This window comes from Rhinatrema bivittatum, chromosome 7 (genome assembly GCF_901001135.1).
Source record: "Rhinatrema bivittatum chromosome 7, aRhiBiv1.1, whole genome shotgun sequence".
In the NCBI taxonomy this organism is placed as follows: domain Eukaryota; kingdom Metazoa; phylum Chordata; class Amphibia; order Gymnophiona; family Rhinatrematidae; genus Rhinatrema; species Rhinatrema bivittatum.
This window is the reverse complement of record NC_042621.1, coordinates 3822159-3848270: the sequence shown is the minus strand read 5'-3', so window position 1 is coordinate 3848270 and position 26112 is coordinate 3822159.

Below are 26112 nucleotides of genomic sequence, written 5' to 3'. Positions count from 1 at the left end.
TCCCCACCGGGCTCAGTGAACCGCCCTCCCTAGGAAAGAGAAGTGCACGCTGACTTCGTACGGTTTTTTTTCCCCCAGGGTAATAATTAGCAGACTGAATACTACTCACAAGTGACAGCAGAGAGCACTGTCTAGCGGGGCTGCAGAACAATTGGTTACTTTTTTTTTTTCTTTTTAAAATAATTGAGTAAAGCTGCAAATTCGTTTCTGTTTTGTGTCACTAAAATAATATGTAAACGCTGTTTGCTATAAAATGCCAAATGGCATTATTTCCTCTGCGAGGACACAAATCTCCACCCCACCCTCTCTTTAAAAGAAAAGTGGGTTCATTTCATTGTGGGGAAAAGTGGAGTTCCAAAGCCTTTTCCCAAAATCAGTGAGCAAGCTTGGCATGATCCGCTTTCATTATACAGCGCGTGCCAGCTACTCTCCTCCCACATATTATTTTAATCCTATTTGTAAATGTGCACCTAGGGCGAAAACAAACTTGACTTCACATTTTAATGACTTCTTGATTCTAAGGGGATGCAAAGCATCTCAGTCATTGCAATAGCAATTGTGGATTACTAGAAATTAGAATTAGCTATTTTTATAAAATATTTTCCACACCACCACGATTTAATGATATTGTCTGTGTGTTTGGGAGGGCAGGGGACTTACCTTACTTCTATTATGCAATGTGGTACAAGTGTGAATTGTTTTTCATCTCAAGATTCATCAAAAAAAAAAAAATATTAGTAATTGAACCCCCTTAGGCCACCGTATTACAGGGTGGGTAACTTTCAAACCGGTGCGTGGGTGCACATGTGTGCATGCCCAGGAACGCGGCTGTTTTATAACTTGCACGCGGATAGGCACGCAAGTTATAAAATAGCCTGGACGCGAGCGCATGTGCGCCAAATTTTAGATGGGCGCGCAAATCCCACTTCTACCATGTAAACTGGGGAATTTCAAAAGAGGCCATTCCCAGTTTCATCTCCGGTTCACCCAGTTAAGAGATAAATCCTCCACCCCCCCCGGCTTGATAACCTTCACTCCCCCAGTTAGCCCCAATGCTTAAAAGCCCGCATATCTCCATATTTTTCTTTATTTTTTTTAACATACACCTCATCCATAAAAGAAATAAAGTTACACAGAAGGGGGCCTCAATGCATGCTCCTAATTTTACGAGCTTACTCCAGCACAGCTAGCACACATATCCTCCAGACAGAGGATTTTGTCGACTTTTATGCGCGTATGTCAACGGAGTTTAAAGCAGGCTCGCACAAGGCACATTCCCAGTTTTCCAATTAGTCCAGTTAATATTGAGGTCTTTCAGATCTCTCTGGTTCTTTATTTTGAACGTCACCCAGTTTACCCGGCCCCCCTCGCCCTGTTCAATAAGCCCTAAAACTCAAGATCTACCTCCTCATCAGGAGCAGCCGTAAAGTTACACAGATTTCTAGCATCTGCGTTCTGAGGTTTCCGGTCTTAGAATACGGAGGTACGCACGTAAGTCTTGGCCTCGCCCCAGAATGGCCATACCCTCTCCCTGCCCCTTTTCCACCCTCTTATTCTTCACGTGCGAACGAGTACGTACGCGCATATTTTGTGGCTTTTTAAAACCTGCATTGCTTGCGCATGGCCCATGTACACGATTATGTGGTCATTTTTTGCACGAGTAACGCTTTTAAAATCGACCTGTAAGTCAGCAGCCTCACACTGCTGCTCTTCATGTCCAATCTGAATCACATCTACAATTAAGAGAAACATGAAAAAAAAATGGAAAAACTGTAGACCGGTGATCCTGATGTTGGTGTCAGGCAAAATGGTAGAAGCTATTAAAAATAAAATTACTGGCCACTTAGAGCCTCATTTTCCAAACGTATCGCACGCGGTAAGGGACGTTTCGCGCGCAAAATGTCCTTTTTCGCGTGTGATACCAAAATGGGGGCGGAGTCGGCCCCGGAAGAGGAGGAGTCGGGGCGTCACCGGGGCCGACTCCGCGACGACGATGCGCACAGCGAAAAGGTAACTGCCTTTTCACTGCCTATTTCGCTCCCAATAGCTACACCTTCTAGGGAGGCAGTGTCCTATTGTGAATTGGTAACTGGTAAAGGCAGGGCATAGAGAATAGGACTAAATGGTCAGTTTTCCAAATGGAGAGATAGGTACTGGGACCTGTGCAGTTTAACATATTCGTAAATGATCTGGAAATGAGAGCGAGTGAGGTGATCAGATTTGCAGATGATGCAAATTATTCAAAGGTGTTAAAACTGCAGCAGATTGTGAGGAATTGCAGAATGACCTCGTGAGAGTACGAGACTTGGCATCTATAGTTAAATCTTTTTTATTAATTTTCAACAATAAAATACAACTAAATGCCAAACACTGGTGAACTCTTCTCAGTGACCAGTGCCATACACCAATGATACAATCAACAAACCCCCCCCCCCCCCCGCACCAAGCTATCTCTTTCCTCCCCCCTCCCTCCCTCATCCCGCCTCCAAGGCCTAATAGATATATCATCCTTGATGGCCCTTTTTGATTCTCTAAAATGCATTCAAAATCATCCTCCAAGCTCTTGAAGATAAAGATTGACTATATGGGTGAGACTTGACATCTAAATGGGAGAAGAAATGTGAACAAGTGCACAGTGATGTATAGAGGGAGAAATAACCCCAATTATACATGCACAATGTTGACTTCCTATATTGAGAATCACCACCCAGGAAAAAGAACTCAGAATCCTTGTGTGCAATAAGTTGAAATCATCAATCATGTTGCCTTTGCACAGATTCATGGTGCAACCACACCTTGAGTACTATGTGCAATTCTGATGACCCTATCTCAAAAAAGACATAGTGGAACTAAAAAAGGTAAAGGACATGGAAAAGCTCCCTTTTGAGGAACGGTAAATAGGTGAGGGCTCTTCAGCTTAAGAAAGAGACATGTGACAGAGAATATGGTAGAAGTTTATAAAATCATTGTTACATTTTGCCGCTCGCGGAATGCGAGTGTTGTACTTACCTCCCAGCCAGAGAACCTTGCTGCAATGAGATGTCATCGAAAGCACAAGGGGCAGTACGCCACCAGGATAGTTACCCCTGGACCTTCCCTTAGGTAAGCGTGCGCCTGAAGTAGTTTCATTTAAAGGGCCTGTGGTGGGAAAAGCTACGGCACCCTTGGATGATGTCACAGCTTTGTGCCCTATAAAAGGGCTCCTCCGATGTTCCAGTGTTGCCTCAGCAAAAGGTCTCCTGTCTTGACCCTAGCCTTGCTCCAGTCTTCAGCCTTGCTCCCTGTCCTGTCTTTAGCTTCAGCCTCAGCCTTGCTTCACATCCATCTGCAGCCTTCATCTCCAGACTGGTCCTTCAGCCTTGTCTGGTCTTTAGTCCGGCTCTTTGGGTCTGATCGTAGTCACAGCCTCCTGGACTCGTCGTAGCCTGGCTCATGCAAAGACTCGTTCGCCCATTGTCGGCGCAGACCTTGGGGTTCCACCCACGAGGTTGCATCAATTGTGCCATGGCGAGAGAAGTTCACGATCACGTTGCTCGCAACAATCAAGAGTGGGGTGGAATGAGTAAATAGGGGATAAGCATTTACTCTTTCAAATAGTATTAAAACAAATGGACACGCCATGAAACTAACAACCAGCAGATTTGAATCAAATCATAGAAAGTACTTCTTCTCTCAACGCACTGTCAAGTTGTGGAATCTGCTGCCAGAGGACATGGTCAAGGTGACTAGCATAGTGGGTTTTAAAAGAGGTTTTGACAAGTTTCTGGAGGAAAAGTCCAAACAAATTATTAGCCAGATAGCTATTGCTCTCCCTGGGAGTAACAGGAATTAGATCTACTTGAAACCTGCCCTGGCCACTATCAGAGACAGGATGCTGGGCTCGATGGATCTTGGTCTGAACCAGCATGGCACCTCTTATGTTGTTATGTTCTTAATAAGTTTCTGGGTGGGAGTGGAGTTGCTATCAGAGTGAATAGTGAATGAATCTGCACAGAAGGAAATCAGAATGAGAGCTAAAACCGGATTAAATTGTAGTTCACGGCAAACTTGGATCATCACAACATAGTGAGAGGGAGGGTCTTCAAACCTCCCTAACTGCAGCAGGCAGAGAAAATGACTACAGAAATGAGAGAGAGAAAAGACGCATCTGCGAAGATGCACTGTATCAGGGCTCAGGAATGTACACAAAGTAGTTTGACGCATTGTTCAGCCTATTAACGAGAATGCTTGGCAAACAGGAAGGTTGACTCTCTCTCGTTCTTCTAGCCAAAAATGTTGCCATTATTTTTACTGTCTCCTTCCTAAAACTTGCTTTTTTCAATGTGCTTCTGAAAGAAAATACAATATCCCCCTTTCACCAAAAGTCCCTTTACATAGCTTTGAATTGTCGACATGTAACTTGTTAAGGGTTAATTGTATCTTCAGTTTCCAATCTGAATTTGAATAAAGTAAGATGGCTGCCATGTTAACCCACTTAAAGCTGTTTTTGTCTGTCTATGGGAAAAAGTCTTGATGCATCAGGCCCTTGGACATGTAAAAATGAAGCTCAGAAACAAATTGCTAAAGGATAACATTTTACTGGGGATAACTTAATACATTTGTTACTGGTTTCATTTTGCACTGAGCTCGTCACATACGGAAAGTTCAGCACAAATTTTAGTTTAACAGAACATGTTTGCATGCTGGCTTTTATTTCTAGAGACCCAAATTTAAGAGTTCTTATTCATATGTCATGCAGGCAGAGGTCATTGAATAGGCATCTACACCTGTTAGCTTGGTCGTTGTCAAACCCATAGAGCTGGAAGATGATTTCAAGATGAAAAAACACAATGGTTTGTATGCTTGGTTAATCAGCCTTTGCCTTCTTGCTACAACATGTTTTGAAATGTCTTGACTGAATTGGGACATTACAGAGGTGCGGCTCTGGTTTGAGACAGTGGCTTCTTCATTCTTCCTGCATTTCGCATCAAAGTCATAATATGGGAAAGCCAAGAGGATGTAAGCTGGAGGTTAAAACTGGGGAGAATTTTAAGGAAAGCCTGGTGATGAAGTTCTGGAATCTTCTGCCTCATGAGGCTATTGTATATTTTAATGAGAAAAGGGAAGAATTTAATAAACATGTCTAAAGGGTCATAGAGATTTTTGGGATCATTGACTAGGACTGGTTGCTGTAGACCACCAGAAAAAGGATGAGTCCAAGTCCAATAAACACTAGCCTTTTTTCTGTAAAAAGCTAAGAGGCTTTGGTACAAACTCTTGACATGGCCAATACATAGTCATGTATTGGAATATTATTCACAGAAATGGTTGACTTGGCCCACTGGATTAGACAATTTGGATTTTGAGGAGAATAAATTTCCAGCATGATCTCATAGCAGTATGAATCAGATCCTGTTGAACTACGTTAAAGCATCTTGAGCTAATTGTATGTCTACATTCAGGCTTCTCTGCCAAGATTCCATGACTCTCCAGTTCCACCTCACCAGTACTTCTACACATTTCTCATCCATTAGGGTTATTTGCCAAGGAGTATTGCTGAAAAATTTGCAAACAAATATCTTCTCTTCAGCAAACATACTCCCATGGCCCTATGGTGCCATTAGCTCTGAAACATGCAGCACAAAGCTTCTGAAAACTAGTTTCCATTGTGCAGTAGGAACAATTTAGTTTATATTGAGGAGAGAATCAAAAAGCTGAGCTAAGGACATAGCTGTCCAGAATTTTCATGACCCTTTTCACTTTTGCCCTCTCCCCTCATTGCTTCAATGCACCCAATGGGAAATTAAGATGTCTCCACCTATTTTTATCTGTTGGGGCTTCCCAAACCTGTCCTGGGGACCCCACAGCCAGTCGGGTTTTCAGGGTGTCCACGATGAATATGCATGAGATAGATCTGCATGCCATGGAGACGGGGGAAGCCCTGCATTAGGGCATTCAAATAGTCTCATGAACTGGAGACCACCACCTGAGTTTGGCTACTGTGGAATTGGGCCTCTCGCTTCCCAATCGCAGGAATTCGGGTTAGGGCATGGGTGCAATGTGCCTGAACATGGAGGAATAAAGTGAAAAATAATTAAACAAGACGCTTCCTCGCTGGAGTCAGCCCCAGAAGAAGGAATGGCGATGTAGCTGCAGTTAAAAGACAACATGGCAGTGAAGTGGTAGCCTAAAGGCCTTCAGAGTGCCATGGAATAAGCAAACAAAAAACTGAGATTTCCTTTCAGCCTAATCAGCTGCAATACTATTCAGTGGGTCTCAGATTTTCCGTAGGAACTTCAAATTAAAATTAATTTGAAATGTACGCATTGATTCTGATCTCTAATATAACTTTACGTGCATAGCACACCTGATCTAAGTTAACCTGCTGTGTTTCTTCTTATTGACCTGAACAGTGACATTGAGTGATTTAGGTCAGGAAAGGGCATAAATCTTTTTAACGTTATCATTATTTCAGGCAAATTTATGATACAGATTGTTGCCACCAGGCTCAGATTCACAAGGCTTTTTACACTGCCATTTTATTTAATTACATGCAGTAAATTATGTTGGCACCCTCAATTAGCGTCTGTCACATTACTCTGGTGACTATGATTCAAAGGAATTTGTTATTTGACCTGTTTTCCCTTCTCCGAGGATGCACATACCTTTCTCCCTCATTGAAACTTTCAGTAGCTTTTATGATGATATCTAGGGACCTTCAGTGCCAACAAAGAGACAAAGGATGGAACCAAAGAGATCAACTGCAAAATAAATCTTTTTTGGGATAAATTTAAGACTGTTGATCATGTTAAAGATCATGTTAGTGGTTGGTAGGTTGGTATTTCAAAAGGTGCCATACCCCATGCTGTTTTTCAGATTTTATAAATCGGTGCTAGCCTTATTGTAAGCTGTTACAGTGGAGATTCAGCTGCATTTATCTCATTATCTCAACATTTGCTGCTCCAGTGGTTGTGGCAATGCAAACACCACCAATTCACACCGAGTTTAACAACCTCGTGGGCGTTCATGGCGAAACTAATTAGGCATGCTCACAGTTTATTAAAATCATAAATATTCTTCTTTTGGGGGAATGCCTGCAATTCTCTGGTTGACTGAGCTTTCCATAATATCAGCAAGGTTTTACCCAACTGCAAGCTGATACAGAGAAGGCCGGGCTTTGAATCCCTCGCTGTAGGCAAAAAAAGGTACCTAGATGCTGTAGGTCTTGTTTTCCATAGAGTTTGCTTGTAGACACAGAGTGGGAAAGGTAGTTTTGAAAGTAGGACGTGCTGTGTTTCCTGCAGAGGTATGAGTGAAAACCTTAACACATAAGAAATCTGACCTGGGTGCAACCTGCTAAGCACCTATCACAGCACATGTAGGCATCTTTCCTGGTTTCATTCTTCCTGAGCAAAGAACTAAAAGCAGAGAAGATGACTTAGGTCCTGCTAGCTAGATACCCAAATCAGTTTGAGGATCAATGGCAATATTGACCGCTCTCACCTCTACCGGAAGTTAGTTTTCGACTCACTATAAACATGAATATAGGGTTGTTAAGTTAAATAAATAAATCATATAAGAAGCTATTTCTGCAAGGAATAAACAATGTTTTACTTGCAGAAATGGTTTTTTTTTCCACATTGCCCTCCCTATATACAGGTAAAATGACGCATACAGGACCTCCATCCACGCATTGTTACCTGCAGTGGGAAGAGGCATTCTTGAGGGAGGAGTTGGGAAAGAGTTTGGAATTAAATGTAAACTTTCATATTTTCAAAAGCATGCACAGAATTGTCCTACCCCCCGAAAAAAAAAAGCATAAAAGACTACACGCAAAAAGATTGGCAGGCATGCATTTGTGCAAGTAGTGATTCTGGGAATTATCAAAGGGAAACCAAATTACTGCCTTCTCTTTGAAAACGAATGCAAAGTCTGCAGATAAAGTTAGGCAAGGGCAGACTATACGCCAGTGCAGACAGTTGCAAAATTGATGCCTGGGGATGAATTTTACATGCGCAAAAATTAGAATATACGCAATGTAAGCAGCCTCTACTCACATATTCTGTATTTTAGAAAAATAAAAATGGCATGCATATATTCAATTTCACGTGCACATATCTGCGTGGAAAAAAGAGGGGTGGTCTAGGGCTGTTCCAGGGCAGGGCCAACAGAGATGTGTCAATTTTATAAACTGCGTGCACCTGCGCATATATATATTATAAAACAGCCGAGGCGCGCATATGCGTGAACCCAGTTTTACAAGTGGGTGTGCACAGACGTGCAAAGTCAGGTTTAAGCCATGTTCACAGGTGCGCGTCCATGTCTTGACCAGTTTTGCCAGTTCATCCCATCAGTTCGCCCAGTCTAGAGCCAGGTCCTCCAAACCCCAGTTACCCCAGACCCCTCCAACCCCTCACAGATGTCTGTTTTTATTTTATTTTTTTATAAACTTACACCCCCTCCAGAGCAGATTAAACGTACGCGGTACTAGACCTTGTCGCGGGCCCACACCGTGCCCCTTGTTCATTCCAAGCGAGATATTGGTGTGATCGGGAGATGTGCGCTCGTGTAGGCAACTTTTCAAATTGGGTGGCCGTGCACACGTCCCAATTTTGGAACGCGCCCAGCTTTTAAAACTCATCTCATATATTTGCCATCTTGCTCGGGTATTTTTACACCTGCTAATTATCTGGCACAAGTGATATTAAATGGGGGAACTTCAGTCTGAAGAACCAGGAAGGTCTGGGTGAACTGGAGCAGGACGGGGCGAACTGGTGAATTCATTGCTAAACTGGTTAATTTCATTCAAACACGCATGTTTTAAAATTACCCGATTTTTGCAGGCAAATCGGGACTTCTTCAAGTAAAATATATGATCATATAAAGGGTAGGAAAAGTATGCACAATTAATGCATTGAAAGGCTCGCTTGACTGCATGCATTCACATGTGGCAGGGTAAGGGCATACACATTTTATAATATGCACGTATGTAATACGAGAGGGTTATAAAATACTAAGGTGTAACGACACGTATCATATGCGTACCATTGTATGTTCATCAAGGTGCAGCAAAGACCCAGCATCAAAGCCAGGTTTAATTGGTGACCAGTAAATCACATTTGCCTATTGCATATTTTATTTTGCCAATCAACACAAAAAAAAAAATTGCTACTGTACTGTTGGTACGTCACATCGGTGTTAATACCATGACGAAATGTCCGAGCGCCAGCGGTGCAGTATGAAAATTCCACAATCCGCGTTTCTTTTTTTAATGCGCGACATTCCGGAGCTGCGGAAATGGCCCGAAGCTGTGCAATCATTCAGCCCCCGTGATATTTCCCTTCATTCCGTAGAACTGATATTTGGGCGAGTGCCAGGAATGATTTGTCCCTGTGTCGCAGAAGGTTATTTACCCCCTGAACTTGAGAGTGTTTTGCTCATCGCCGCATTGTGCAGAATAAGATAAACCATGAGCACAAAACGCTCCCACAATCTTATCCGGCTGCTCAGCGCAAAAAGCAGATCCGGAAACCAGCTCAAAAGAAAGCGCCGCCACGCATTCCTTAAGTGGACAAGATAAAGATGAGTATCAAAAATAGACTTTGACACACAATTGGAACCTCTGCTGGGGTTATACAATTAAATATGGGGGAAGGTTTGTTTCCTCCATCTGCAGATTCCCTGCTAGCATTTTATGCAGCGGAAAAAGTGCAGTCGTTGGCTTACATCACTCTATGGATACCACTATTTTAAAACTATTTTCCCCCAATCAGGAAGAATCCCGCATGTCTGTGCTAAGCATCCTCTTCTCTCTTCCACAGCAATCCTAACTTTTATCGGACAATACAGGCAACGTTTGTAAGCAGGACCTTAAAGGGCCGGGTGGTGTTTTTTTGGGCCTTCCCCTGGGTCAGTACTCACTCTCTGAGACCTCCTCTTAGATGCCTGTGATAAAATAAATAATACTGGCTCCTCCATGGAGTGCAAATGTACGCGCCTGCTTCCTTGGTTAGGAAGAGAAGCAACAATGCAGAGGGGGAGATACAATCTGGTGCTCATTGTGCAGTAATAGCTTGATTATCTCAGGAAAAATGCAGAGTGGTTGTGTCTGGTGAACCATGAAATTGCCACTGCTCCAAGCAGCAATTTATCACTGGCACTTTGTAGGAAGGAGGTCAGGTGACTCAGTGGGAGTGGTGGTAGAACAGGTATTCCGGCGGAGTTTGGCCAGAGGAATGCAGGATCCTTCCCCCTGGCCACCACCCCAGATCATTTATTGTTTTCCTTTTCCCTCCTTATAAAACTTCCCCCAATATAATTTATTCGGGTCGGTGTAAAGCGTTTGACACAACCAGAAATGCGATTCAAATCCTGTTTTAAAAAGTTCAGAAAAACATCAGCCATGCACCGCCGTGACCTAATAAGCTTTTCATTTTGAAAGCACGGATATGTCTAGCGTGAGCGAGAGCTTCATTAAGACGAAGCATTAAGGAGTTTTGCTGCAAAGAATGGACCTCTGGGGGGAATATGTTAGGGAAAAGCCTTGGCCACGGCTGACGGCAGAGGTTTCTTGACTTCCTTCCTATTCGTAAGTAGCTGGGGATTTCAGTGACAAGAAGCCATGGGTTCACTAAAACTTTAATCCCGCTAGTCAAAGAATGGATGCCGGCACCGCATCAGTATTTGAAAGGGAGGCCATTCCCTCCGTTTCCTCTGAATTCCTCCGGAAGTACACGATAACCAATGGCACACTCTCTTCACCATTACCGCTGAGCTGCTCTCCTGGAAATTCGGCATTTTTCTAGGAGCAGCCGTCCTTGGAACATAATCACAAACAACATCACTTAGCTATCTATCTGTCTATTTATTTATTCTGTAAAGGCGTTCCAACTCAGGACATCCCTCAAAAGCAGCACATGGGAAAAGCTAATATAGTGGTACAGAGCAAAGCAAACCGATGAGGCTGGCAAACCAGAACTGAGGAGATTCCGGGCCTCGGGACTGAGAGAGGGGCCTTTAGCTGAGACCTGAAAAGGGTAACGGCAGAAGCAGGTAGTTTATTCCCGTGATAGGGAGCAAGAAGAGAGAAAGCAGGAAAGCGAGAGGAGGCCTGCTTAGTGCCAGAATTGCAAAGGAGTATCTGATTGGTTCATGCAGTGTTTGGGGTATCATAACCCGACAAATAGGCTCATTCTCTGTGAGGCACCTGTTGACCTTGATCATGTGAACGCATTTTATTGTGTATTGCATTACAGTGCAGTTCATATACAATGTAATAAACAACAGGCATCGACTGTGAGTGCTTTAACATCGTTTCTCCGTCCCAGAACTAGCCATCAAACTAATCAGTTAAAATAAGCAGCACTCCGTGCCAGTCTTTTCTCGTCGTTGGTAAAATGCATTGCAGGGGTGTCCTTCCCTAAATAGTGCTTAGGCTTCAGTTCTCCATCTGCACCGCTTGCTGGTATCTATGTAGCCAGCACCCCGGCCTCACTAGAGGCCTCAGTAGGTTTGAGGCGGCAGAGGCTGGCCTACCTTCTACTGCAAGGTACAGTGAAACCGCTAGAGGAAGACAACCTGAACAGGTTTATTTACAGTCGGTCATTCCCACGTACCAAAGTATTTCCAAGTAACGAAGCAGAGGCCATCCATCAGGCAGCTTACCAAAGCAGTGCTGTTTATGTAGGGGTGGATTTTAAAAGGAGTGCGCAGCTGTCCACGGGCGCGTGGTTCCCGGCGTGCGCAGCTGTCCACGTGCGCGTGGTTCCCGGCGCGCGCACGTGGACACACCGATTTTATAGCATGCACGCGCCAGCGCACACACGTTACAAGATCCTCCAATGGCCGCACGCGCATGTGTGGACGGTGCGCACAGAGGGGACGGATTTTCGGTAAATACGCTTGGCGACGCAATCGGGCCTCCTCCAGTTCCCTACCCCTTCTGCCTAACTTGCCTTCCCTTTCCCCTCTCCACCCTGACCCCTGGCCCCTACCTACCTATCCCTAATTTTTTTATTTCACTGCTTACCGCTCCTCTGGAGTAGAAGTAGTTTAGTTTCCAGGGGGCCGGCTGGCTGCCGGCGCGGGCTTCCCCGGGACAGCAGCTAATGGCTGCTGTCCCGGCCAGCCTCTGCCCGCCCCACCCTGCCTCTGCCCGCCCCACCCTGCCTCGTCCCCGCCCCTTTTTCAGGGCCTGGCCCTTGTGCGCGTAACAGGTTTTACGTGCGTGGCCGGGCCCGCGTTGAAATGCATGCAGCGCGTGCAAGGCCCAGCCACGTGCGTAAACCCTGGTTTTCACGTGCGTGGGCCTTTGAAAATCCCGGCTTTAGATTTGTACGCCTTGGCTCAGAAAAACGTATCCCCCCCCCCCCCCCAGATGTTAAGCAGTGAAACTGGGTAAAGGTTTCCTGATACATAAAGGAAGGCTGAGGGGCAGCTTGGACCCTAAGAGCAGGAAAGCCTCCATCTACTTCTGTGTGCTCCAGGGCTCCCTCTGGAGGTGGGGCGGGGGGGGAGCTTAGTTTCAGGGTCCCTTGTGCATGTATCACAAATTCATAGCCCATTAGGTCTCTTGGCGTACAGCACTGATAATCTCTAAAATCTATGACCGCCATGAACACGCTGAGTGGTTTCCAACTTCTTTTACTGACAGTTGATCAAATGGGTGGAAAAAAAAAGGTAGATTACAGCCTGTTGATGGTAAATTCAACTGACATACAAAGAAAATGAATACATTTGTAACCTCACTCTTCCAGTAACAGTCTGATTTTAGATTTCTAGACTCCGCTTTTCGCACTTTGTTCATCAGCACTTTCAATAGTCGGTTCCTTGTTAACTGAAGAAAAGTGTAAACCCTCTCCCGCAGTTCTCAAAGCTCCTGAAGACTGGCCCCGGTTACCTCATGGCCCTTCAGTAGCCTCCAATATTCTCCTTCCCTCAAGTTATTTCCAAGGAAGGTGCTGACCTTGCTCCTTTCCATCGCAGCAGGCCTCACCTGCTGCCCTGTTGGGGAAACGTTACCTTCACCCCCTTCTCACCGGCGCTGGGTGGGAATCCGTTCCTCCTCGAAGATGCGGCTACTCCTCGGGGCCCTTCCGCATCCAAAATAGCACCCAGAGCCTGGGTCAATAAAGCAGGAAAAAGGAAACCAAAAAGAGAGGAAGGAAGGGAAGGGAAAAACGTCCTCCTCTAGGACACAAAAGGTCTCCAAAAGGCTCTGGGTCAAAAACAGGGACGGTAACTTTTAAAACCGGCGGGCAGGCGCGCTCGTGCTTGGGTTCGCCGGCCCACACCCGGGGACGCGGACATCTTAGAGCATACGCGCGAATGGGCGCGCATGCTATTGAAGAGCCCGCGCACGCGTGTACCTGTGCGCTCGGTTTTAAATGGGCACGGGCATGTACACCCAAATCCCGCTTCTACCGCGTCACCGGGGAGATTTAACAAGGGCTGTGCGCCGACACCATAGCCAGTTTTCCCGGTTCGCCCACTTAAGGGACAGGACTTCCAAACCCCCGCAGTTTAATAGCCTCCAATCCTGTTGACTAGCCTAGGTTTAGTTTTATGACTTACACTTCATCCATTGCAGCAGGGGGACCCCCGGCACGCACCTATCCACGTGAATATTCACGCGCGCATCTCTTGGCCAGGCTCTGGCACGCCCTCTCCCCGCCCCTCTCACGTGCGCGTGCAGCAGGAGATAGGCATGTCCTGGGTGCAGCTCTTTAAAATTCACCTGTTTCCAGCTCTCTTTACTCGGGTCTCTGTGAAGATGACTCTCTGAGTTCTTTTCCCTTAAAACAAAAAACAAAAAGAGAGAGAGACAGCAGAGGCAGGGCCGACTCTCAGCAGGGAAACTCAGGAAAATGAAACCAAGAATCCACACCTTAAGGTGGTGGCCAGGGTTTTTATACTGCCAGAGCACACCACCTGCTGCTCCCACATGGGGGAGTCGAAACCCCAACCTCTGTTCTCTACGCACTCTGAACCTCCCCAGCCCAGCGAGTTAGTACATTCCTTCTAGTAGAGAACACTAAAGGTTCCTTGCACTGGATCAGGGCCGGTGCTAGTTTTTTTGGTGCCCTGTGCAAACAATTATTGTGGCACCCCCCCCCCCCCCAACACATCATTCATTCTCTGTCTCAGGCCTGCCAAAAAAAAGCCCAGCTCCTTCCAGCGGCCTAAACTTTAAAAACTGTCACACTGCACCCTCCGGTCTTCACCCCATCCCCTGGAACCCATTGCAAGATTATTAGGTGCCCTAAGCAAATGTTATAGCCTTGCACCCCTCCTCCCGCTCTCTCCACATGCACGGTTAAAAATGATGCATTTATAATAGATTTTACATGAAAAAGAATATTCAAGTTGCAGTCTTCTGAGGTAAAATTAAAAATATCATAATTATTTGCATGCACTTCTTTGGTGCCAACCAGAAAATCCTACAAAATAAAACTTGGAACCCATATGGCATTGGAGCTACTATAATGCATGTTAGGTGTGGGTATGACCCTCAGAAAGCCATGAGTAAATTACAATTACAATAAAATAAACCTCCCATTTCAAAACAGCACTAACTGCCAGCACTTAAACAAGTAACAACCCTACACCAGGCCCTAAAACAGCAATACACCTCTTATTAGGAAAATAGAAGAAACCAAGCTGCTATAGATTCCTACACGCTAACAGAATACTCCTCCACATGTATATGCAGAACACAGGCAGACTCTCATCAAATACAGGAGAAAGAAATCATAAAATTTAAATAGAAACATGCATAACAAAAACTGAATAGGAAAACTGCAACAAGTCAGACTCTATGCACTGCAACAATGGAAAAACAGAAATCACCAATCCTCAGTCATTAAACATTAAAATCAAGAAATATAATATTAATCACAATAGTATAAACATACAAATAATAATAATAATTTAAAACAGCTGGTGAATGGAACTTCCAATAATTAAAAACTCAAACAATTTATTTTAAATTTCTCAAGCACCAATAAAATATTTCAAAACAGCAGACACATCAAACAGCATCCAAAAATTAAAACTAATAAGGATAAAATAATTCACACTCTCCATACCTGGAAACGTTTGATTTCTAGTCACTCAGATTGTCGTAGATTAATGAGAGAGGGATGCATAAACTTTCTCCTCTCTCTCTCTCTCTCTCTCTCTCATAGATATATATCTATACATATACATACATACATACATATGCTCTCTCCCTCTTACATACACATACTCACATGCATATGCTTCCTCTTACTCACACACATGCTCGCAGATGCTCCCCCCAACATATACATGTTCACACACACATGTTCCCTCTTACATACTCATACACACACAAGAACCCTCTTTCTCACATATGCATGCTCAGATACACATACACTCTCACAAACGCACACATGCTCAGAAACACACAAAGAGAACACCCTATGCTTCAATACTTCAATCTTTCCTTATATAAACTGAAGAATTTACTGCTCAACAAGAACTTTCTACTATTTTAGACCTCTTATTCCATCATCCGTAAAGCTTGCATCTGTCTCAGTGCTCTCTTTCTCTCACACACACACACATGCTCCCTCTTTCACACACATGCCTCCTCTCACATGCACATGCTCAGACACCCACACACACACACATATGTGTTCAGATACCTACACACACTCCACTTCTGCTCAGACACCCACACACACGCACACACACATACATACTCAGACACCCATACGCACTCTTCTGCTCAGACACCCACACACTCACACACACACATACATCCTCAGACACCCACACACACTCCACTTCTGATCAGATACCCACACTCACACATACATGCTCAGACATACACCAGCTTAGAGACACACACAGGTTTCCTCCTGCTCATACATACACCAAGGCCTCTCCCAGAAGTCCTGGCCCTTCACTTCTTTGGTGGGGCATGTTGGAGCTGCCTGGTGGCTTGATTTTCCTTTCTGGCCACCAAGCACATGGTCCTGCAGCTCATCTTGACTTTGCAGCTCTGCAACTGTTTGCCGCGTGGCAGGTTGGGAACCACCACACAGGCCTATGGCTCCTCTTGTTCACCGCGCAGCGCAACGGCTCTTTCTCTGTTTCACCACACAGCACTGCAAATCTCTCATCTTTGCCGTGCAGCAGGTTGCAAACCGCCATGAGGCCCTAAGGCTCTTCTTCACCACACGGCGCTGCAGCTCCTTCTCTTCTTCGCCTCGCAGCCCTCCGCTGCCACCTCATCTTTGCGGATTGGGAACCACTATTCGGCCCTGCAACTCCCTCCTCTTCACCGCTGCAGCCTGTGGCTCTTCTTCTTTGCGGCGCAGCAGTGTCAGCAGCTGCCACCCTGTCCAGGCCACCGCCCTGTGCAAATGCACGGCTTGCACAATGGGTTATGCCGGCCCTGCACTGAATCCTCCAAAGCCTTCCTGGACTTCCAACTATCCTCCTCCATCCATGCTCCCCACTCCCTACAGACTTCAGGGCTCTGGCTGCATTGTCCTTAAAATGAATGAGTACAGGGTATGAGTGAGCCTGAAGCCTCTTGTTCAGAGCCACTGCAGTGTCCCTGTCCCCTCCGAGCTTCTGTTTGAGGGGGTGGGACCTGTGAGCGCAAAGGCCACAAGCTCATTCAGTCCCTGCACTTACTGGTTTTCAATGGCAACAGCAGACTGGAAATCTGAGGTCTGAGGTGCAGGTAGGAATCAAATCGATCGGAGGTTACAGGGGTGTGATTTGAGGTTGAGGAGAGAGAAAGCGGGGGGGGGGGGGGGGGAGGGAAGGAACTTTGCCGCCCTTCTCCCCAAAAACAAAACAAAATTCCACCCTAGCCACAAGCCTGACAGGCTTCTGTGTAAATGCAAGCCTAAAAGTCGGAGCCCTCAGCATTGTAATGAATGTAACTTGCACCTGAGGAGGTCAGGAAACGTTTTGTTTCATCAGTCTGCATCCATAAAGAGTTCATGGTGCATGGTACTGTCCACAGACGATGACTTGGCTCGTTCCTGTAATGCGCCTCCTTCTATATTACTCCACCACCTTGCTTCCCCTTTTTTTTTTTCTGAGGTGCTCACCCAGGCTGCACCCGGAGCTGCTGGTCAGGGCCTTATCGCTCTGCACCGTTGTATGGTCCACCTCCCACTTGAAAAAAAAAAAGGCTCCTGGAGTCATGTAACCGAATAATTACTTTGTCAGCTCGCCACGTTCCTCCTTTCAGCAATTGTGTTAATGTTAACCAGCTGGAGGCAGTCACAGGAATTCAAGTCTCCGTTTATAGTCTCCAGCCCTGTCCTGGTCACTTTAGCTTCACAAGATTCCCTGTTCTCGGTTTAACCTAAACCTCAGTAAGCAAAAGCAGATGAAGGATGGATTTACAAGAAAATTGGTGGTACTTCAGGGGAATGCTCTATTTAAGTAATAAGGCACTTTGGGGTCATCGTTGTTATGAATATTGCTGTGCTTTGGGTGGGAATGCCTCTTGCCATCTGCCACCCAAGAAGTGATTATTGTCCCAAGAAAGCATCGACCTGGATGCCCCTTATTGCTTTTCAGAATAGAAGTTTTAAACAGTTATAAAACTATTTGTGTATAACAGCTGTAAAGGCATATGTAAATAATATTGATATAAATCTGTCAATCTATGCAGGCTGGACAAAATAAATTGCAAGGTTATATGGCCCCCTAGCCTAAACACAATAGGTTAAGTGGCTTGATCAAAGTGGTGAGGCCCACGGGCCTCACAGCTCTGGGCTCTGACCGCTGGGCTGCCCTCGAGCCCACCCTCAGTACCTTGATTATGTTTTCACGTCGCAGAGCCCTCCCAGTCCTCACCTTCAGATCTGAGGAATGACAACGGCTTCCGGGGACGCTGTGAGCCAGATGGCACTTAAGCATTTTTATCCATGGACTTTTAAGGGCCTGATTTTCAAAGCCCTTTACCGGGGTTCAGTGTCTGCAGCGGTATGGGCACAACTCGGTTTCATACGTGAACCTGCGGAGAGACGTTCCTGTGGGGGGGAGGGGGAGATGGGATTTCTGCAAATAATTTTTTACTTAAAAAAGTGCGAGTGTAAGCTCGCCTGCACGAGTTCCTCCCTCGCTAAGAGCCGGGTGTAACTTTGTGAATGTTATTTTGGCCATTTACCTGCAAATTCCGCGCGTTTGCTTTGAAAATTCAGGGCGAAGTCCGTGTGTAAAAGCTGCGTCCAGACCTTACCCGAACCCGAACAGTTGTAAAATTCCTCTCCCTGGGTGCAAGTTTCAAAACGCCCACTCTGCTCCCCCACCCGCCGTCTCGCGCCCGTGGTGGAAACGGAGCGCTGCCGTAGGCTTGCCACAAGCTAGAGAGAAAGAAAAGAGTCTCCTGGTTCAGCAGCGAAAGCGGCAGTGAGAGTTCTGAGCCGGCACCAAATTTTCCAGAACCGAGGCCCGGATCTGGACTTCTCGTCCCCTCGGAAGCAGCTGCCAGAAATATGCCATAGGTCTACTTACATAGCCTGGGTGAGAGAGGAAGCGGGTTCTAGAGGCAAGTGGTGACCTGTGCTGGGTCAGGCGACTGTCACCTCGAGCCCGGCATCCTGTCTCCAAAAACGTTCTTCAGAATCACTTTCAAAAGAAAGCCTGAACAGAACTCAGCTGTGATTTTGACTGGAACGCGTCTGAGCAGCCCGAGACTGGGCCTGAATTCCTTGCGGGGGTGTTTCCTATGTGCACTTTCACTCTGATGAGAAAGACGTGGGAAGCAATTATAGGGATACAGGAATGTGTGTCTGTATCCCGACACTGGTGCCTACTTCATCTGTGTGTAAGAAGAGGACATTAGGGAAAAAAAAAAAAAAAAAAAGCCAGTCTATCTGATGTTTAAAAGCCAACTTTTGGAAACGTGTTGCAAAAACAATCTGCTGTAGATAGAAATGATTGAAATCTCATTTTTGTACATTTCTTATTGCAATACGGTCTTGAATATCTTGGCATTGGGATCGTTGCGTTCGGCCTATTTTAATCGTACCCTGCAAGAAGCAATGCTGAGCCAAGAGTACTTGGAAGATGTTATCAGGAAGGCTGGTACGTGGTGTGGTTTTGGAAGGCTCAATCCGCCCTCTTCACTGTGTTATTAGGAGCTATTTATCAAACCAGCATGGCAAACGTCCGTCCACCAGTCTCCTTGGAGGATCCATAGGGCAGAGAGAGTAAATTAGGGGGTAAAGCAAATCTGACTCTCACCCAGATGTTTACATTATGAAATCTGCTATAGCAGCTACCAAAATTGGCATTCAGAAGGCAACTAATGTCCAAAGATTAACATTTAAAAAAATAAAAAACAGAAAAACCCAATAAAATTGGAAAAAAAAATAAAATAAAAAAAAAACAAAAACTCTCTTTTCACTATAACGTGGGAAACCAGAGTCTGTCTGGCCCAACTCTCAGGCTATTTGTGCTGTTTTTAAATATTTTAAACGCTCCAGTGTGAAGGCAATTTCTAAAGGCATTCATGCAATATGAAACACACTAAATGTTTGCGCGCTGTGTCACAAGCTGCGTGTCCATTTCGCCTCATTTAGAGGAGGAGTTCCTGGGAAGGGGGAGGGCAGGAGCAAAATAACCTGCATAGATTTCACTTTCAAAATACGTGCGAGAGCAAATGTCCTTGGCTGCTCCGTACCCATGGCCAACTTCAACTTTCTCGGGGAAAAAGAATGGGAAAATCTGCAGGCAAAAAGGTAGATCTTGTCTCTCACTGCAGACAGTTTGGAAAATGACTCCTCTTCAGTCTCAAATGGAAGTAACTGCTGCTAAGATTCGGAGGTTCCCCCCAAAAGCAGAATGTTCAGCGTGTACCCTTCAGCGTTTAGCCGCGCTGTGCCTGCAGCTTCAATTCGGTGCTTTACATGGTTGCCTCCGTGCTAATACAGAGTTTTCTCGCTGGACCCTAAAAATATCACTTAGCCTGTGTAAATCGACTCCTTGTGTTAACTGAAGCTTCTTAAGTGGGCAACTTCCAGAGGCAACGTAGAACTCCACTCAGTCGAGGCCTGGCTGTGGGCAGCGCCATGGAATTGCAAGAAGGCCGAGCGTGAGTTTCTTCCGTGGTCTCTGCTCCTCCATGAGGCTCATGCCAGGGCCATAAGGTGGCTTAAGAGAGAAAAGAAGGTACCCAGAAATTATATCATTGAATACTGCATGGTAATAGGAAGCCAAATTAGATGGAGCATAGCCAAAAAAAAAGACTTAACACTTAAAGGGGAATTTTGCAATTCCCCTCATAGAGGAATTGTGAATTTTATGATGATGAGTGGAGGGTGACACTGGCAGTATGAAAGATATTTTTGCATTTGTTTATTATGCAATTTAAATGTATCTTGTTTTGTTTGTTGATGAGGTGAATTTTAAAAGCTGGACATGCACCGAAATCGGGAGCTGGGCGTGCATCTAGCACTAGCGCATGTCCACCCTATTTTATAAAGTGGACAGACGCGCGCATAAGTGCCGATGCGCACACATCTCGCATTGGAAGAAAAAGGGGTGTGGTGTGGGTATAGTGTGGGCGGGGCGTGGGGGTACCAGGGCGGGGCCAAGAGATGTGCACACAAATACCTACGTGCCAGGTTCAGTGCCATGTAACTTTACTTCTACTATGGAGGAGGTTTAAGTTAAGAAAAAAGAAAATACATCCACCTGTGAGGGGTTTGAGGGGTCTGGGATAAGTGGGGGGAATGCACTGCAGGCTCTATAACCAGGGGATTTGGGAGGACCTAGGAGAACAATGGGTGAACTGGAGGATGAGCTCATGAAACTGGTCCTCAGCTGAATGCTTGTCTTGATATAAAATACAGGCAGTTATGCATTCATAAGTTGACTTATGCTGCTGGTTGCACACAAGCTTAAAATTAGGAGCGCAGAAACGCGTGCCTAGGCTATTTTATAACATGGTTAATATAAAATGGCTGCGTCTCTGAGTACATGCCGACACACAAGTGTATATGTGCACCTGCGTGCCCGTTTGAAAGTTACCATCCCTATGTGTTTTACTAGGGATGTGAATGGTGTGCCCGATCGTCTTAACGATCGAAATCGTCTGGCAGGAGAAGAAAATCGTGTTTGGCATGATTTTTTAGTTAAAAAAAATCGGTTTTTCCGATTAGTGCGCACTAACGGGAGTTAGTGCGCGCTAACAGGAAGTTAGCGCGCACTAAACATTGTTAGTGCGGATAGGGCACTGTGTGCAGGAAGATCACAACACTCCCAGTATCAGGGTTAGGGCACTGTGTGCAGGAAGATAACAACACCCCTGGTATCAGGGTTAGGGCACTGCGTGCAGGAAGATCACAACACTCCCGGTATCAGGGTTAGGGAACTGTGTGCAGGAAGATCACAACACCCCTGGTATCAGGGTTAGGGCACTGTGTGCAGGAAGATCACAACACCCCCGGTATCAGGGATAGGGCACTGCATGCAGGAAGATCACAACACTCCCGGTATCAGGGATAGGCACAAGTTCTAGTCACATTGACTGATCACATTACTTTTTTTGTCAAGCTACCAACCGTTTCCATTTCCCATCCCCCCAATCATCACCTCAGTGGGAACCTTGGTAACATCAATAAATAAGAGGGCAGCCAGCCAATAGGAATACATATTCATTCCTAACTGACCTGAAAAGTGTCAATTTGTATCATTTTCTGTTAGTGCGCACTAACTCACGGTTAGTGCGCACTAACTCCTGTTAGTGCGCACTAACCCGATTAACAATTTTTTAACGATAAATCGTTAGAATTCCTATTGTATCATGTTCTTTAACGATTTAAGACGATTTTAAAATTATCGGACGATAATTTTAATCGAAAAACGACTCACATCCCTATGTTTTACTACTGTCACATGTAAACTGATTTAGGTCCCCTTTGGGGGAGGAAGGCAATATATATACCTAGAAATAGAAATAAGAAAATGAACAGAAGATGTATCAAATCCCAGATGTAGTAAAGAAGTTCATTCTTATTTTATTAGGTATTAAAAGAATGTTAGGCTCTGTGTGTATGTGTGTATGTATGTGTGTGTGTGCATAACTGTATGTGCATGTGTGTGTGAATCTGTGTGTGTGTGTGTATGTATGTTTTTATGTGTATGTCTGTATGTCTATGTGTGTCTACATATGTATGTGTGTGTATTTATGGGTATGTATGTGTATCTGTGTGTGTATGTATATGTGCAGGTGTGTGTGAATCTATATGAGTGCATATGTATATGTGTGCATATGTACGTCTGAATGTGTGTGTTTCTGAGTGTGAGTGTATGTTTGTGTGTATGTGTATGAATGTGTGCAAATGTTTGTGTATGTGTGTGTATATGTGTGTATGTGGTGGAAAAATGTGCATGTATATCTGTATGTGTGTATATGTGTGCATGTGTGTTTATGTAATTGTGTGTGTATATGTGTGTGTATGTGTGTATATGTATATGTGTATTTGTGTTTGTGTATGTGTGTGTATCTGTATGTATGTGTGTAGGCATGTATGTGTGCATGTATGTGTGTATGTAAGTGCATATATGTGTTTGTATGTATCTGTGTGTGTATATGTATGTGTATGTGTGTATATGCATGTGAGTGTGTATATATCGGTGGCTGTATGCATGTATGTGTGTATGTATAAATGTGTTTGTCTGTAAGTATGTATGTGCTTGTGTGTATATATGTGTGTATGTGTATGTATATGTGTGTATATTCATGTGTGTGAATCTGTATATGTATATGATATGTTTAAGTGTGTGAATCTGTGTGTATATATGTATATGTGTGTTTTGTGTGTATGTATATGTGTATTTATGTGTGTATCTGTGCATTTGTCTGTGAATATATGTGTTTGTATGAGTGTATCTGTATGTATGTGTTTTTCTGTGCGTGTGTGTGTGTTTTTCTGTGTGTGTATGTGTATATATATATATATATATATATATATGTGTGTGTGTGTATGCTTATGTGTATAGGTATATGTATGTGTGTTTATATGTTTATATGTGTATGTATGTGCATGTGTGTGTGCATATGTATGTTTTGTGTGTATGCATGTTTATATGTGTGTGTTTGTATGTGTGTGCATGTGTGTGTGTGTTTGTGAATATTTATATATGCTTGTGTGTGTATGTGTATATCTGTGTGTATGTATAAGTGTGTGTATCCATGTGTGTGGTATAAGTGTGTGAATCTGTGTGTATATGTATATGTGTGTTTTGTGTGTGTATGTATATGTGTATTTATGTGTGTATATATATGTGAATGTGTATGTTTGTGCATATGTGTGTGTGCATATGTGTGTATAGGTATATGTATGTGTGTTTATATGTGTATGTGTGTAAGTGTATGTTTATGTGTGTATGTGTATGTATGTACATGTATGTGTGTTTGTATGTTTTTGTGTGTGTATGTATGCTTATATATGTGTGTATGTGTGTATGTTTGAGTATGTGTGTGTGAGAATGTGTGTGTGTGTATATATATATATATATATGTGTGTGTGTGAATCTGTATGTATGTGTGTGTATATATGTATATTGTGTGTGTGAATCTGTATGTATGTGTGTGTATATATGTATATTTTGTGTGTGTATGTATGTTTGTATGTGTGTGTTTGTGTGTATATATATGTGTATATGTGTGTACAGATGTGAATCTGTGTCTATGTATGTGTGTATATATGTATGTGTGTATATGTATTTGTGTATGTGTGTATATGCATGTGAGTATGTATATATGTATGTTTGTGCATTTTTGTGTGTATGTGTGTATGCATGCAAGTATGTATTTGCATGCTTGTGTGTATGTATGTGTGCACATGTGTGTATGTATGTATGTATGTGTATGTATGTATGTTTATGTGTATATATGTGTTTTATATGTGTATGTGTGTATGTTTGTGCATGAATGTGTGTATATGTATGTGTGTCTGTGTGTGTGAGTATGTGTACATGTATATGTGTGAATGTATGTCTGTATGTATGTGCATGTGTGTATATACGTGTGTATGTATAAGTGTGTATATGTATGTGTATATGCTTGTGTATGTATATGTGTGTATGTATATGTATATGTGTGTATATATGTGTATGCATGTGTGTTTGTGAATATATATGTGCATGTGTGTATATGTGTGTATGTGTATATCTGTGTAGGTATATGTGTGTATCTGTGTGTGTGAATCTGTGTGTGTATATATATATATATATATATATACATATATATATGGTTGTATGTTTGTGTGTGAATCTGTGTGTTTTGTGTTTGTTTATTTGTGCAATTATGTGTGTGTATGTCTGTGTGTGTATATGTGTATGTATTTTTCTGTGTGTATATATATATATATATATATATATATATGTGTGTGTCTGTTTATGTGTATGTATATGTATGTGTGTTTATAAGTGCATGTGTGTATGTGTATGCATGTATGTGTGTATATGTATGTGTGTATGTATATGTTTTTGTGTCTGTATATTTATGTATGTGTATGTGTACGTATGTGTGATTGTGTGTGAATGTATATATATATATGTGAGCATATGTGTATCTGTGTGTATGTATGTGTGTATAGGTATGTGTGTATGACTTTGTGTGTTTATGTATATATATATATGTGTGTGTGTGTGTGAATGTATATATATTTTTTATTTATTTATTTATTTTTAGCTTTTCTATACCGATGTTCCTATAAAATATACAAATCACAACGGTTTACAATGTAACTAAAACGTTCACACAGGGCGATACATAGAACAGAGGTAGTAAATTAACAGTAAAATGGGACCTAACATATATGTCACCTTATTAACAGTAAAACGGGACCTAACATATATGTGAGCATATGTGTATCTGTGTGTATGTATGTGTGTGTATATGTGTGTATATATGACTATGTGTGTTATGTGTATATATGTATGTGTGTGTGAATGTGTGTATATGTGTGTACATGTATATGTGTGAATATGTGTGTATGTATGTGTGTATATGTATATGTGTTTATCTGTGTGTGTATATTTATTTTTATTTATTTATTTATTTAGTGTTTTTCTATACCGGCATTCGAGATAGGTATCTCATCATGCTGGTTTACATTTAACAAGGGGGTAAAAAATGAAAAAAAAACAATACAATAAAATAAAACTTTAACAGGTGCGGATCGAGGATGTTGCAGTTACAATAAAACAGGGATGTACACAACTGGGAGCAGAAAAAAAGGCGATAGGAATTTAACCGAAAGAGCAATTATTTACAATGTTATGTGTGTGTGATGTGTGAATGTTTGCGTGTGTGTATGTATATGTGTGAATATGCATGTGTGTTTATCTGTGTGAGTATATGTATGTGTGTATGTGCATGTTTGCATGTATGTTTGTGAACGTGTGTGTGAATCTGTGTGTGTGTGTATGTATATCTGTGTGTATATGTATGTGTGTTTAGCTGTGTGTGTTTGTGTTTGTGAATATTTGCGTGTGTGTGTGTCTGTATGTATATGTGTTTTGTGCTGTCTCTCATGAGCCTTCTACCAACTACTCTCATATGCTCACACTAGGGAAACTAGATGTGAATTTAAAGCTTTTTTCTTGTCTTTTTTCTAGAAATCAGCTCGTATAATTACATAATTGCATAACTGCATGCTTGCATAGTCACTCAGCTTGAAAGAAGACCAGAGGTCTGTGAAGTGCAACCTTTATCTAACCGCCTCACAGCCTTCATCTTTAGGGTAAATCCAGGAAAAGAAAAAGGAAAAACAAACCCCAGCAAATTTAGTGCATGAAATGGTTGGGTATAATAAATCCTGAAGTCAGGACCTGGCAGAAGCAAATCATAATAAAGAGGTCTTTGTAAACTCAGGACCCTCAAACCAGTGCAGCTCTGAACCAAAGAGAAAAAAATGGTCCAGGAAGTGAAAGCAGCACAGAACAGGGATGTACATTCTCTGGATCCTATAGAAATGAAAGTCTCCTTGTTCAGCCTTGCCAGCACCATTGAAAAATATACACCACAGGCCTTATTTAACCTTTCCCTCAAGGACGCTGGATATATATTCCACTTGAGTTTTAAATGCAATTATTGAACGTGCTTGAAAGTAAACTCATGAG